Raw genomic sequence first — 14803 nt, forward strand, 5'->3', positions numbered from 1 at the left:
GCCTCTCTGCTCCTGTGATGCTGCTTGGCCTGCTGTGTTCATCCAGCCCTGCACCTTGTTGTCTCGGATTCTCCAGCATCTGCAGTTCCTACTATCTTTGATTAAAGGGACACCATTTTAGAAAAGAGGATGCTGGTTGGTTGTACCATCATTGGCAAGAGATGCAGCAAAACAGTTAACTGCCAGTCTTAATTCATAGGCTAGATAGGTACATTCTGCTTTGTCAGTCTGTTACCATGCAGAAGCAGAAAAGATTGGTTGTTTCTATGACCTTTTTTATATGAAATGGCGCAATGTATGTACAAATTCCTTTTCCCTACATAAACCAACTCTGTATTTATATATGTAGCATCTAGGTTGCGTAAATATATTACTGTGAGCCCAACAGATGATCTTAAACTGGTTCCCAGTATAACTCTTAGCACAGTCCAGGTTATTTATTAAATAATTTCCAATAGCATAATTGCACTAATGGTGGATAGAATTTTCTGAGGCTTGCAAGTGCGCGCTCTTTGTGCACAATCAGTGTGCTACCAGCTGTGAATTGTCGCTGGGGTGTTTTGTATGGTATGGTCCCCTAGTCGCTGGGACATATGTCCTACATACCTAGCACCAGACTGACACTGAAACTCATGTATCACATTACACATAAAAACCATTCGGGGTTTACTGCAGAGAAGCAGTGTTAAACAGCTAGCCTAACATTCCTGAGACACCTTCCCCTTCCAGGATGATTCAATGTAGAATGGGAAAAAGCTCAGGCCATGTGCCCTATCATGATTTTACACAATATACAACAAGTGGTGATTTGATCATCCATTGTCGTGCAGGATCATTTTGATACGCAGTTAGAGTGTGGAATGCACTGCCTGGAAGTGTGGTGGAAGCAGGTTCAATTGAGGGATTTAAAAGGACATGGGATGATTATTTGGATAAAATCAATGTGCGTGGATTTGGGGAAAATACAGGAGATTGACTGTGGGTAATGATGCTCATTTAATGAGCTGATGCAGGAATGATGGGCTGAATGGTCTCCTGAACCATTGTATAATTCAGTGATATGCCCTTTCTCAGCAACAATGACAGTATCAAGGGCAGTGCCTAGAGCCGATCCCAAGACAACATCATCTCTTTGGTTGCAAATGGTGTCGGTGAAACTGAACTGCACGAGTTGCTTAGTTTAAGTTTGATGAACACAGATCCATACACCTGTGGTCCACCTAGTTTGCCATGACATAGTGACATACAAAGGTCTGTTTAAGTGGTATGTGAGTAAGTAAGTTGGCAATGCTGAAAGATTACGTGGATAATCTGTTGCTCTCAATATGTTATTTTTGGATGGTCTTATATGAAGGAATTCTCCATAGTGTATAAAGGATATGACTGTTATTTCTCTTGGATAGCTCATACATGCATAGACATAGTGAGCCATGATGTTGATTCCTATGATATCTATCCCCTGGTTACCATCCTTACCCAAGTCCCACAAGTACCTCTCCAGCTTGCTATCGAGTGTGGCTACCTAGTCATATGTAATGGCAAGTTCTCTAGATATCAATTCAGAACCATCATTAAGCACAGTGTCCATTTTATTGCTGTAATCATGTTTGATTATAACAATTCCAGTCATTTTGTCAGGTTTACATATGTGTATATGGGGATTTATCTTAAGATCACTCAACACTACTAGCGATTTGCATTGCGGATAGAAATCTGTCAGGTCATTAGGTGTTCCACAATATGCATGTGCTCGATCTGCTAGGCTTGCCTTCAGGTCAAGCATCATTGTTGGACAGTAGTTTGTGATCAGATAACTAGTAATGAAGGAGTTCAAACTCAGCAAATGCCTCTTCCCATTTACGATGGTGAGAGGGCACCAAAGTTGAACCCATGTGCAAGAACAGACTCCTCATTTTCAGAGAGAATGTGTTTGGAGAAATTTATCACGTGTTTAATGTTATCCTTAATTGTGCTACTAAACTGTTTCTGTTGAAGTAAGTTTATAGTGAGTGTGTGTTTCAGGTGGATATTGTTTATGGTGTGGTTGTCTAGGGAGGACTCCCTTTTAAGATTTAGGGGAGGAGATCTTTTGTTCCTTTAAGGGGTCAATAGACTGTGGAATTCTATTTGCCAGAAAGCAGTGGGGCTAGATCATTAAATTTATTCAAGGCTAAACAAGGGAGTCAGGTATTTGGTGGGGTGGGCGTGGGGGAAGACAAAACAATGGAGTTAAAACCAAATCAGTTCATCGTCTTGTTGAATGTTGGGACAGCCTCAAAGGGCTGAATGGCCTACTCCTGTTACTAACTCAAATAAACACAGAGAACTGTGGATGCTGGAAATCTGAAACAAACACAGAGTGCTGGGGAAAAATAGAGAATATCTGATGAAAGGTCACTGAATTCAAAATGTTGACTGTTTTCTCTCTTTAGATGCTGCCAGATCTGCTGTATTTCTCTAGCAGTCTGATTTTGTTCCCACTAAAGAGCCAATTGACAGCATAAGCCAATATATCTAGAAAGCTAAAATATAAAGGGTAAAGGTAAGCTAAGCAAAGACCCAGAAAGAGGGAATGATTTGTAAACTTACTACAAGAATGCCTTGACTGTGAGGGTAAGGACATGAGGAGAGATTAAGTAAACCAGGGTTTCCTGGAATTTAGACTGTTAAAGGATGATTTGATTGAAATTTTAACGATACCAAGGGGAATTGATAGGTTAGATATAGAGAAATTATTTCCATTTGAGAATACTTGGATGAGGAGGCAGCCTATAATTAGAGCCAGATGGTTCAAGAATGAAATTAGGAAAAACCCTTCACACAAAGGGTGGTAGAAGTTGAGAACTGTCTTCCACAAATGGTGATTCCTGCTGGATAAACTGTCAATTTTAAAACTAAGATGGATAAATTTTCGTTGACTAAAGGTATGAAATGATATGGGGCAAAGATATGGAGTTAGATCACTGAACAGCCACCATGCTCAAGGAGCTAAATGGCCAACTCCTGTTCCTGTATTTGGCATCAGCTAAGGCACCTTTAGTGAGATGTCAGTGTCGGTGCATTTAAAGTGCAGAGAATTTAAAGACTGTTTTGTCAATGGAAGTAATGTTTTGTCATAAAAGGTGGAAGAAAACTTTGAATTTTGAATTAATGTACCAGCTGTAAATATATGAATACATTTTAAATATAATTAGTTTTATTTAAGGGAACCTAAATCAAATTTGTGGATTTAAATTCCTTATTGATAGCTCTTGAATGATTTGATAGTTTAAAAGGAAGACCGCTCATAAAATGAACAAGAATAAAAGACCATGGATTTAAAGTGATCTGCTAAAGAAGTGAAATGAAGAAAAACGTTTTCACTTAGTGAGTTTTCGTAACTGGAGTGCACTGCTGGGAAATGTGGAGGAGGCAAGTTCAGTTGAGACATTCAAGAGACCACTGGATGATTACTTGGATAAAAATAACGTGTAAGAGGATGGGCAGAAAAAAGCAGATTGGCACTAAGTAATGATGCTCATTTAAAAAGCTGGTGCGAGAACAATGGGCCAAATGGCTTCCTGCACGGTCACATTTGTGTGATTTTGTGATCTATTCGTACATGCTTTATCCGCTATATATTCAGTGATTCTAGCAGGCTCAAATGTTTCCCTGTTGATTGTTCTGTGTGAATCCAATCAAGATCCTCTTTTGCATACTTAAGTGTTGAAATTGTTGATTGTGGCTTTGTGGATAAGAATTGTATTGTCATTGGGAACCTTCCTTTGAAAAACATTGTTCACTGAACAGTAGGACATTGAAAGAAAATGCTGACAATTTCTGTTGTTTGAACAGCTGGAAGGCTCATTTTCTGTCCCCAGTGAGCGAGATTAATGGTTTAATATTGTGATTCACTAGTTACGCAAGGTGGTACGAGAAGGAAAAAAAACACTGAATTTGCTTTTACAGGAACAAGAACTTTGTATTTCAGAACATGATGTGGAGGTCCCAGTGATCAAAAATCACATGACACCAGGTTACAGTCCAGAGATAGTAGGAACTGCAGATGCTGGAGAATCTGAGATAACAAGGTGTAGAGCTGGATGAACACAGCAGGCCAAGCAGCATTAGAGGAGCAGGAAGGCTGACGTTTCGGGCCTAGACCCTTCTTCAGAAATTCATTCTTCAGCGTTCATCCAGCTCTATACCTTGTTATCTCAGGTTACAGTCCAACAGGTTTGTTTGAAGTCACAAGCTTTCGGAGTCTTACTCCTTCTTCAGAAATCAGTGAAGAAGTGGTATCAGACACAGAATTTATAAGCAAAAGGTCAAATGATCAGTTCTATGGACTGTTGGACTATAACCTATTTCAGAACAGACAAGACAAACAAACTCTTTACTAGAATTACTTAGTGAGTGTAATTGACTTTATGGGCTGAGTTGTGGAGAACTGCCAGTGACGATGGGCCTAAAAATTCCCAATATGGTCCTAGTTCCAGGCCATTTTAAAGGAGGGTCATTGTGGGACAAGACAGATATCCACCCATAAATGGTGAGGAACCAATTGAGGCTCTATGAAAGAAGCCAACCCCACTGCGGCAGGCTGGGGAGATAGTTAGTGCTCCTGAGGCACTTTAATTATGCATTATGCATGCGATACATTGTTGATAGAAAAAGGTATTAGATTTACACAGTAAAACAATCCATGGATTGCCACCTTGCTGAAGTGGAAAGACTTGAGTGTTCAATTGATTCCAAGAGTGATGCCATCAGGCATTTTCATAACTCCTGGCAGCACCACCCAAGACAGTGAGGATTGAGGGAGGAATCAGACAAAGCACAGTCCAAAACAAGTCCTCAACGGTGATCCAGGCCAAAGATATTTGTGTGATCTCGGTGGTTGTGATGGCGGATCCGCAATCAGATGGAAAAAGAAGGCATAAAGGCTTGGTGCGTACTGGCTGTACAAATATGACATATAGGGCAGGATTTTTGTTTTGGCTCAAATCATAGAATCCCTACAGTGTGGAAGCAGGCCATTCAGCCCAACAAGTCTACACAGACCCTCTGAAGAGCATCTCACCCAGACCCATCCCCTAGCCCTGTAACCATGCATTTCCCATTGGCAATCCAACTGGCCTGCACATCCCTGGACACTATGGGCGATTTCCCATGACCAATCCACCTAACCTGCACATCTTTAGACTGTGGGAGGAAACCGGAGCACCCAGAGGAAAACCCACAAACATTGGGAAAATATGCAAACTCCACACAGTCATCCAGGGGTAGAATGGAATCCGGGTCCCTGGTAATGTGAGGCAGTAGTGCTAACCACTGAGCCACCAGACCGCCCTCCTGTTGAGCTCCTGTTCCTAGGTCCAGTGTCGCCTGGAAGCAACTTCTCCACATTTACCCAATCGAATCTCTTCATTATCTAAGCTATCAATTATCTAAACTAAATTATCAAACTATTCTGTTGTCCTTTGGCTTCCTCTTTTCTATTTCCTGAAAATTATAACCTCACGTTTTCCTCCTCACCACTGTAAAAACATAAACATCATTTGTATCATAGATTATTGTTAATCTTTGAGCTGCATAATTATGCCAGAGGCAGGTGATCAATTTTATGCAGATGGAGGAGACTGATCTGCTTCATTATTCAGGCTCTAGCGGAGGCTGCTGTGAATCTGTGGAATTAATTCTGTAAGAATCTATAATTATAACTGTGTCTCTGGCCTGTTTTCTTTTCATTTATGCTGAGAAGTACTATTGATCAAGAACACATGTGTGTATTTCATTACCAGCCTGATGCCTGCCAAGTACTTCTCACCAGCAAATGTTCTATTTTTAATTTATCCAGTGGTTGAATCCTGAGCAGAATCCACTTAGGAATCTGGACATATTCTTTCTGTTTGTAGAGGACAGGGCACTGCATACTAATGTTCTACTTTTAGGGGAAATTTGGGAATGACTTGAGTTAATCTGTAAATCCACATGAAGTGCCAGTTGGGATTAGAATGAGGTAGAGAGTTTTAGTTAATGTTATAAAGCAATAATCATAAATCATTTAAGATTTATTTTCTTTTTTTTCAAATCAAGAAAATAGTCAGGTTAAAAGTTAAACTGCATAAGCATGCTCAAATGCTGATGCAGCAGACAGAATTTTTGTGAAAATGCAACATGGCTGAACCAGCATTACCCCGAGGCCTTATTTGGAAATGGAATGTGAGGATGACCCACCAACACCGAGAAAAGTGAAGAATGGGGTTTAGTAAAGGATGGGAATGAAGCACAGACTTCAGAGAGGAGACAGGCTGGCACCTGGGAAGGTAGCAAGTGGTGAAATCAGGGACAACAGATGCCTTGCCGACTTTGGGATAGTGAAAAACAGTGTTCGTCTAAAATAGACCATTTCAGAATTTGAGTAATGTACTGTCTATGTGACTCAGAATGTATAAATATTTGATGAATGCTCTTTGAGTTAGTATGCTACCTCAGAATCTGTTCTGGGGTAAGCTTTCCCAATGTTGGCTCAATAAATGATCATTGGCTTGTACCTCAAGGCTCCTGAGATTCATTTGTAAAATGATCCACCACAACATGAATATTTTTTGCTTATAGCAAACACATGTGAGCCACCCTGCAAGCTCAACTGATCACTTTAAATCAGTTTTTAGTGTAATTATTAGCCCACTCGGGATTGTTCAGTTGGTGTTGTCCAATTACAGAATCCCATCTGATGTTGGACATTGTTCTAGTTTTGTAAGAACAGGCTGGTTGAGTAGGTTCAACGCCCTGTTATGAACAGTCAAAGGGATGTGCTATTTAATGTAATTCATCAGTCATTGGCAGCATAACCTGTTTAGTTGGTGTTATACTATTACTGAAACTAATATCATATTCCTGTGTCCTATGCTTGTAAATCATCTGTTCGGCTTGACAGTGGTTAGATTGAAAAATTCCAATTTTGAACATGGTTTTCTAAGATTTTCAATAATATTTGGATTTGTTTTGGAATGTACTCAATAAATCCAATCTGCTTTCCACAAAGTCCTCAACAAAGTTAATGGTATTCACTTAATATCCTGGAGTTTTTTTTAACTGAGTAGTATTTGATTACTAATCTCTATTATAAGATAGTTGTGCAGACAAAATAAAATGTCATGTGTATATGTATTATACTCTTAGGATCTCCTATATATGTCATAATTGGCGAGAAATATCTGTCCCTTCCCTTTTATACACACTTTAAATAAATTTAAATGAATTGATTTTCTGTAGCACTTTTCACAACTTTTTTCATCCATCTCAGTGATCTTTTTTAAAAGTATCGCTCATTGACTGCTGCGATTCCTATATTACAATTTGCAGATATCGAGGTCCCATGACCATAATTAGATAACAACCAGATCATCTGTTTTAATCATTTTGTTTGAGAAATTATTGTTGCCCATGACACCAGGAAGAACCTTCTTCCCCTCCTTTTGAAATAAGGCCAAGATCTTTCTCATTTACTCTAGACCCTCACAAGGTGTTAGTTTAATATCTCAAATGAACGTGCAACTTTCTACCATTTATATCTATGGTTTATGTAAAATGCAATGTAGCTTGCTCCTGAACCATCTTGCATGCTCTGTCACTGCAGGAGTACTTCTGGGAAGTATCCTAGACCCAAGCCAGTGACAGCTCAATCAATGACCTTCCCAGGAACATAAGGTGATCAATGTCAGCCATTGAATTCACAAAACAGCCATCAGTCATTGTGTGATTTGGCAAGGCTAAGTCAGTATTTCCTATTCAAGTAAACAATTTTACAGTTGAACAAAAGACATTTTTCTAAGCTTTGTATCATACACTCGTCAGGACATTTCACAAGAATTCCAATTCACTGGGAGAACCAGCATTTTGACTGCATGAGAGGAAATTGCAGATTAGTTGGCAAGTCGAGTCTGATTGGTAGAAGCAGTGCCATGGAGTATGAACTTATTGATGCTGATTGACAGTTAACTGCCAACTCATTTTCGCTTTCAGAGGCTGAGGGCTGACCTTAAAGAGGTTTATAAAATCATGAGGGGCATAGATATGATGAATAGACATGGTCTTTTTCTGGGTTGGGGGAGTTCAAAACTGGAGGGCATAGATTGAAAAGGGACCAAAGGAGCAACTGGAGGGAAAGATTTAAAAGGGACCAAAGGAGCAACTTTTTCACACAGAGGGTGGTGCGTGTACGGGATGAGCTGCCAAGGAAGTAGTGGAGGCTGGTACAATTACATCATTTAAAAGGCATCTGAATTGGTATATGAATAGGAAGGGTTTAGAGGGATATGCTGGCAAATGGGACTAGATTTATTTAGGATATCTGGTTGGCATGGATGAGTTGGACTGAAGGGTCTGTTTCCACGCTGTATATCTCTATGATTCTATGAGTCTATTACTTGAACATGTATACTCACTGCACCTGTTTCAACTCAACACAGTAGTTTACAGCCATTGACTGGTTCATTTCTCAGAGCAGTGCCCTGACCCATCAGTGTCAATCTGCTTGCATTAATGGAAGGGCTGAAGGTATAAGTGAAACAATTATATACATATTGCAGTGCATGGAGTCATTGACAGCCAACAAAGTGGGTCCACCACTGACATACAATGACAGCAGTGTGTACCATCTAACAGATACACTACAGTATCTCAGCAAGGCTCCTTCAACAATACCTTTCCAAACCTGCGATTCTACCACTTGGAATGAAAATGACAGCCAACATGTAGAATAAAACCACCAGCTAGATTTCCCCTACAAGTCTTACACATACACACACACACACACACACACACACACACACAGTCTGTCTCTCATACTCACACTCTCACACACACACTCTGACATGGAACTGTATCACCATTCCTTCATTGTTGCTTGTTAAAATTCTGGAGCTCCCTCACTAAAAGAATTGTGAGTGTACCGGCACCACATGGATTGCAGGAATTCAGAAAAGCACCACCTTTTGCAGAGCTATCAGGAATGGGTAACAAACGCTGGCTTAGCCAGCGAGACCCACCCATATGCTGTGAAAGAATTTTTAAAAAGTCACAATTTTAATGGATTCATGGCCAATCTAGGTAAAGGAACAAATCAGGTCAATTATTGTGCTTCGATTATGCTGGTGTTTTTAAAGGCTGTGATTGATGCAAATATCATTTCTGGGCGAAGCAAGAGCATGCATGAAGAGGCACCTGGTATCATTCTGAATTGAGACAAAGCAGCAGCCAGTCTCAGAGATGACACTGTGGGCAGCTCCTTATGAACCAGGGCTCAGTGGTCTGAAGCCCATTCCATATTGAGTGTGAGTGATGGGGTTCAGATTCTGAAGTGCTTGAAGGTCCAGCAGTGGTACTGTTCCAGCAGGTACCATGACCAGATGGAACGTGGACAAGGAGATGATGTGGGGAGTGAGGGCAAATGCAGTGCATTGAATGAGATGGTGAGTGCAGCAACAGCAGCATGTCAAGCACACCAAAGAAGTGACTGAATGGGCATGCATAGGTGCTCATCTCACTGCACACATGGCCAACTGACATAATGGGCCATCTCTGTACGTGTGTGCTGGTCATTCTGACATTATGAATAATCACACTGGCTTTTAAAACCATGTCAAACTAGCACACCAGAAGCCATGGAAGTCAATCAGAGATGTAAAGGAGACCAATTACCCAATTCCTTGCAGGATTGCACCAAGTCACAATCTATCCTAAACAAAAAAAAACCTGAAAGAACTGCAGATGCTGGAAATCAGAAACTAAAACAGAAATTGCTGGAAAAATTCAGCAGGTCTGGCAGCATCTGTGGAGAGAAAGCGGAGTTAACGTTCTGACCCTTCTTCAGAACAATCTATCCTGCCGGTTAATTCTTTGTCAGATGTTCAGCAGCTTCCATCTTTTAATTTATGTCACTCTGTTAATCACGTTAGTGAAGTGATTCCAGCAGGGAATTTAAGGGAGGTTCAAGAGCAGAGAAAAGAAGTAAAAATCAAGAGGCCAGAACTGGAGTTCACATACGGTTTAAACTGGGCAGCCAGTGGCCTTCCTCACCATTGGAATGGTATCTCCAGCAGCCCCTGGACCTGCTCCTCTGATGCTGCTTGGCCTGCTGTGTTCATCCAGGTCTACACCTTGTTATCTCTTATTCCTGAAAACCTGCACTTTTCACCATCTGTCCCAGTCTCTCCTCCTCTTCCACACTGTAATTAGGACCATTCTAATGAATTCGTTACTTGCTCGTTTGGGACTAGATTAATTTAGGATATCTGGTCAGCATGGATGAATTGGATCGGAGGATCAGTTTCCATGCTGTACAGCCAGCTCTATGATTCCATTCAACAGTCTAGAAATTCAAATGCATGTGAACTTCTTCCTTCATCTTCCAAGTCCAAAGTTGTCCAAATTTTTCAACTTTATCTTCCATATAGATGCCCAGCACTGCAGCATGGTGCAAATTTACTTTCTGTATGTATTACATAAACTATCTACATACATCTGAAGCATTCGATTAACTTCTGCAGTATGTCCTGGTGCAGCAAGTATCGCCGAAATGCCATAGTGATGTTGGTCAATGTAACCGTATATTGGCTATACTCATACATTACAGGAGCAACTCAGCTTCTGAATGGACTGTGATGATGGCAGGGCAAGATTCTTGCCAAGGTTATTAAGTTAAAGACTTTATAACTTGAGACGTGGGAGGATTTTACGGAGCCTGCCAGAGTAGCAAACGTGGTGCGTGGGCTGAAAGTTTCTCTACAGCACGTTGAATTGGAGGGGCGAAGTCAGTAACGTCTGTAGTTGTTCGGGGCTCTCCCACTGTTAAATTGTTGTTTGACAGCAATCGGGATAATGGACAGACTGCCCCCGACTCTTCAGCTAGGGCTGCACAGTATGAAATTCAACCCGGGTGCGTGTTTCGTGTGGAAGATGGTGAAATGCCACCATTCCGTGGATGAATAGAGAAACACTGGTAGAGAGACAGTGGTATTCCTGACAGAATATTCAGTGGGTGTGTTTACTATTTCAGTATAGGTCACGGTATGTAAATTGAGATCAAGGCAGCCTCCTGTTGTCCCAGCTGTATCTCATTTGCACTGCAAGCGTTTCACTAGCAGGGGCAGATGTGTCGACTGCTTCCTAATAAGCAGGTTGTCTAAGCGGTCACACAATTTCCTTGTAATCAGCTGCAAATTACATCCCTGTGAAACTGCAGAAGTGGCGTGACGCTCATTTATCCTACAGTGCGAATGTCATTGCTCATAAACAGCACCAAGTGTACTGGCAATCAGGGCCTGTCCGTGCGATAACCCGAATAAAGTGCTAGCAACTTGATTAAAAGGCAGCCATGGACTGTTGTGATATGAAAGCAGGAAGTCCCAGGATGGATTCATGACTTGTGACAGTCTCAGCTTACCAGTGATTCAGTTGCTGCACTGAACCTCAGTTCTCAATTGCTAGGGAGGAAGAAAATCAGTCAAAAATTCCTACACTGATTCAGCAGAATGATACTGGACCACCAGGCTTCAGGGGTTAAATTCTCAGGACCTGATATATAAACTTGACACGTGTCGCTTTCGGGTACGCAAGTTCAGGACTGATCGAGCTGTTTAAAAATTTGGATGGGGTAAATACAGAGAGACTGTTTGTTGTAGGGGTAGCAACAAGAACAAGGAATCATATTCACCGCTGAGCTAACTCAGGAAACACTTCTCACACACAGGACAGTAGAATTTTGGAATTCTCATTCCCACTCAACCAAACTGGACTCCCTTCCCTCATCCAGGCTAGATGAATTGGGGCTTTTAAGACTAAGATTTATATGGTTTTGTTGAGTAACATTACCAGGAATTTGGAGCAAATGGAGTTGAGGTACAAGTTGGTAAGATCTAAATGGTTGATAACAAGGTGTAGAGCTGGATGAACACAGCAGGCCAAGCAGCATCAGAGGAGCAGGAAAGCTAACGTTTCGGGCATTTTTCTGAAGAAGGGTTTAGGCCTGAAACGTCGGCTTTTCTGATGCTGCTTGGCCTGCTGTGTTCATCCAGCTCTACACCTTGTTATCTCAGATTCTCTAGCATCTGCAGTTCCTACTATCTCTAAGATCTAATTGGTCCATGGTTCACTTGGTAGCACTCTCACCTCTGAATCAGAGGCACTTGGATTCAAACCCCATTTCAGGATTTGAGTGTGTAAATGAAGGCTGATGGGCTGACATTTTCATATTCTTTATATTGATTCAGGATGTGGGCATAGTTGGCTGGCCCAGCATTTATTGCACATCACTAATTGCCTTTGAGATAATAGTGGTGACAAGCCATTTAGTATAGGTAAACCCACAATAGGAAGGAAGTTCCAAAATTTTGATCCAGTGATGGTGAAAGAACTGCGATATTGTTCTCAGTCAGGATGGCGAGTACCTTGGAGGGGAACTTGTGGGTGGTGCTGTTCCCATGTATCTGCTGCCCTTGTCCTTCTACAAGATAGTGCTGTGGGTTTGGAAATTGCTGTTGAAGGTGCCTTGGTGAATTTCTTGTAGACAGTACACACTGCTGCCAATGAGCATAGGTGGTGGAGGGAGTCGATGCTAGTGGATGTGCTGCCAATCAAAAGAGCTGCTTTGTCTTGGATGGTGTCAGGGTTCTTGAGTGTTGTTGGAGCGGCACTCATCCAGACAACTGAGGAGTACCCCATACATCCAACCTGTGCTTTGTAGATGGTGAACAGGAGCTGTGTTACGCACTGCAGTATTCCTAGCCTCTGAGCTGCTCTTAGTCATAGAGTCATACAGCATAGAAACAGACCCTTCGACCCAACTAGTCCATGCTGAACATAATCCCAAACTAAACTAGTCCTACCTACCTACTCCTGGCCCATATCTCTCCAAACCTTTCCTATTCATGTAGCTATCTAAATGTCTCTTAAACGTTGTAATTGTACCTGCATCCATTACTTCCTCAGGAAGTTCATTCCATATGCGAACCACGCTCTGTGTAAAAAAATTTGCCTCTCATGCCTTTTTTAAATCTCTCTCCTCTCACCTTAAAAATGTGCTCCCCAGTCTTGAAATCCCCCATCCTAGGGAAAAGACAAGTACCTCACATTATTTTATGAACTCCAGCTTAATAATATCCTTCCTATAACTGGGAAACCAGAACTGGACACAGTATTCCAGTAGAGGCCTCACCAGTGTGCTGTACAACCTCAACGTAATGTCCCAACTCGTACACTGAAAGGACTGAGCAATGAAGGCAAGCATGCCAAATGCCTTCTTAACCACCCTGTCTAAATATGATGCAAATTTCAAAGAATTATGTACCTGCACCTCTAGATCCCTCTGTTTTACAACACTACCCAAGGTGCTACCATTAATAGTACCCTTGTTTGTTGTACCAAAATGCAATACCACGCATTTATCCAAATTGAACTCCATCTGCCATTTTTCAGCCCATTGAACCATTTGATCAAGATCCCTTTGCAAATCTTAGAAAGCTTTCATTGTCTACAATGCCACCAATTTTGATGTCATCAACAAACTTACTAACCATGCCTTCTATATTCTCATCCAAATCATTTTTGTAAGTGACAAACAAAAGAGGACCCAGAACTGATCCCTGTGGAACACCACTGGTCACAGCCTCCAGTCCGAGAAGCAACCCTCCACCATTACTCTCTTTCTCCTGCCGTTAAGCCAATTATGTATCCAATTGGCAAGCTCACCCTGAGATAGTAGTGGTGACAAGCCACTTGATGTAGGTAAACCCACAATAGGGAGTAAGTTCCAAAATTTTGATCCAGCGATGGTGAAAGAACTGCGATATTGTTCTCAGTCAGGATAGCGAGTACCTTGGAGGGGAACTTGTAGGTGGTGCTGTTCCCATGTACCTGTTGCTCTTGTCCTTCTACGAGATAGCACCATGGGTTTGGAAATTGCTGTTGAAGGTGCCTTGGTGAATTTCTATAGTATGTCTTGTAGACATGTATATCCCAAGTATGTATCCAGTTGGTAAGCTCACCCTGAATCCCAATTGACCTAACTTTACTAGTTAGTTTATCATGCAGAATCTTGTCAAAGGCTTTACTAAAATCCAAATAAACAACATCTACTGCTCTGCCATCATCAATCCCTTTTTGGTAACTTCCTCAAAAAACTCAATCAAGTTTGTGAGACACTATTTTTCTCGCACCAAACTATGCTGACTATCCCTAATCAATTTTTGCCTCTCTAAATGTCTATGAATTCTATCTTTTAAAATCATCTCCAACAATTCACCCACAATCTCTGTAGCCACTGTATTTATGTGGCTGTTCCATTTCAGTTTCTGGCCAATGGTTACCCCAAGAATTATGACTTCAGGTGAACCTTCAAATTAAGGCCTTATCTGACCCCTCGTGGCTGTAAAAGACTTCATGGTATTATTTCAAAGAAAAGCAGGGAAGTTCAGTCTGGTGTTCTTGCTGATATTTATCACTGTGTCAGCAGTGCAGGAACAGCTCATCGAGTCACTATCTCCTGCTGTTTGTGGGACTTTGCTGTGTGTAAATTTTCTGACATGTTTCCTCCTTACATCAATACAAACAATTCACAATGTGTGGCAGTAAGGAGCTTTGGGATGTCTTGAAGTGCTGAAAAGTGCTAAAGAAATGCAAATCTGTCTTTCTTTTAAGGTGAGGGAGTACAGCTACATGACCACTACCTGTTCTTCTGCTCCTGATCATAAACCTATTAGAAATTGCCTGTATCCAGCTGTCAACCTTAAGTGTGGTTTGCAGTCATAATGTGAAAGTG

General features: G+C 41.3%; 1 protein-coding gene across 1 annotated transcript in view; it reads left to right on the top strand.

Annotated features, from left to right (window-relative positions):
* The window catches only part of arhgap39 (Rho GTPase activating protein 39), a 353142-nt gene that overhangs the window by 275817 nt on the left and 62522 nt on the right, over nt 1-14803 (top strand). The gene's annotated exons all lie outside the window — the stretch shown is intronic.

This window comes from Rhincodon typus, chromosome 2, assembly GCF_021869965.1.
Source record: "Rhincodon typus isolate 14 chromosome 2, sRhiTyp1.1, whole genome shotgun sequence".
Taxonomy (NCBI): Eukaryota; Metazoa; Chordata; class Chondrichthyes; order Orectolobiformes; family Rhincodontidae; genus Rhincodon; species Rhincodon typus.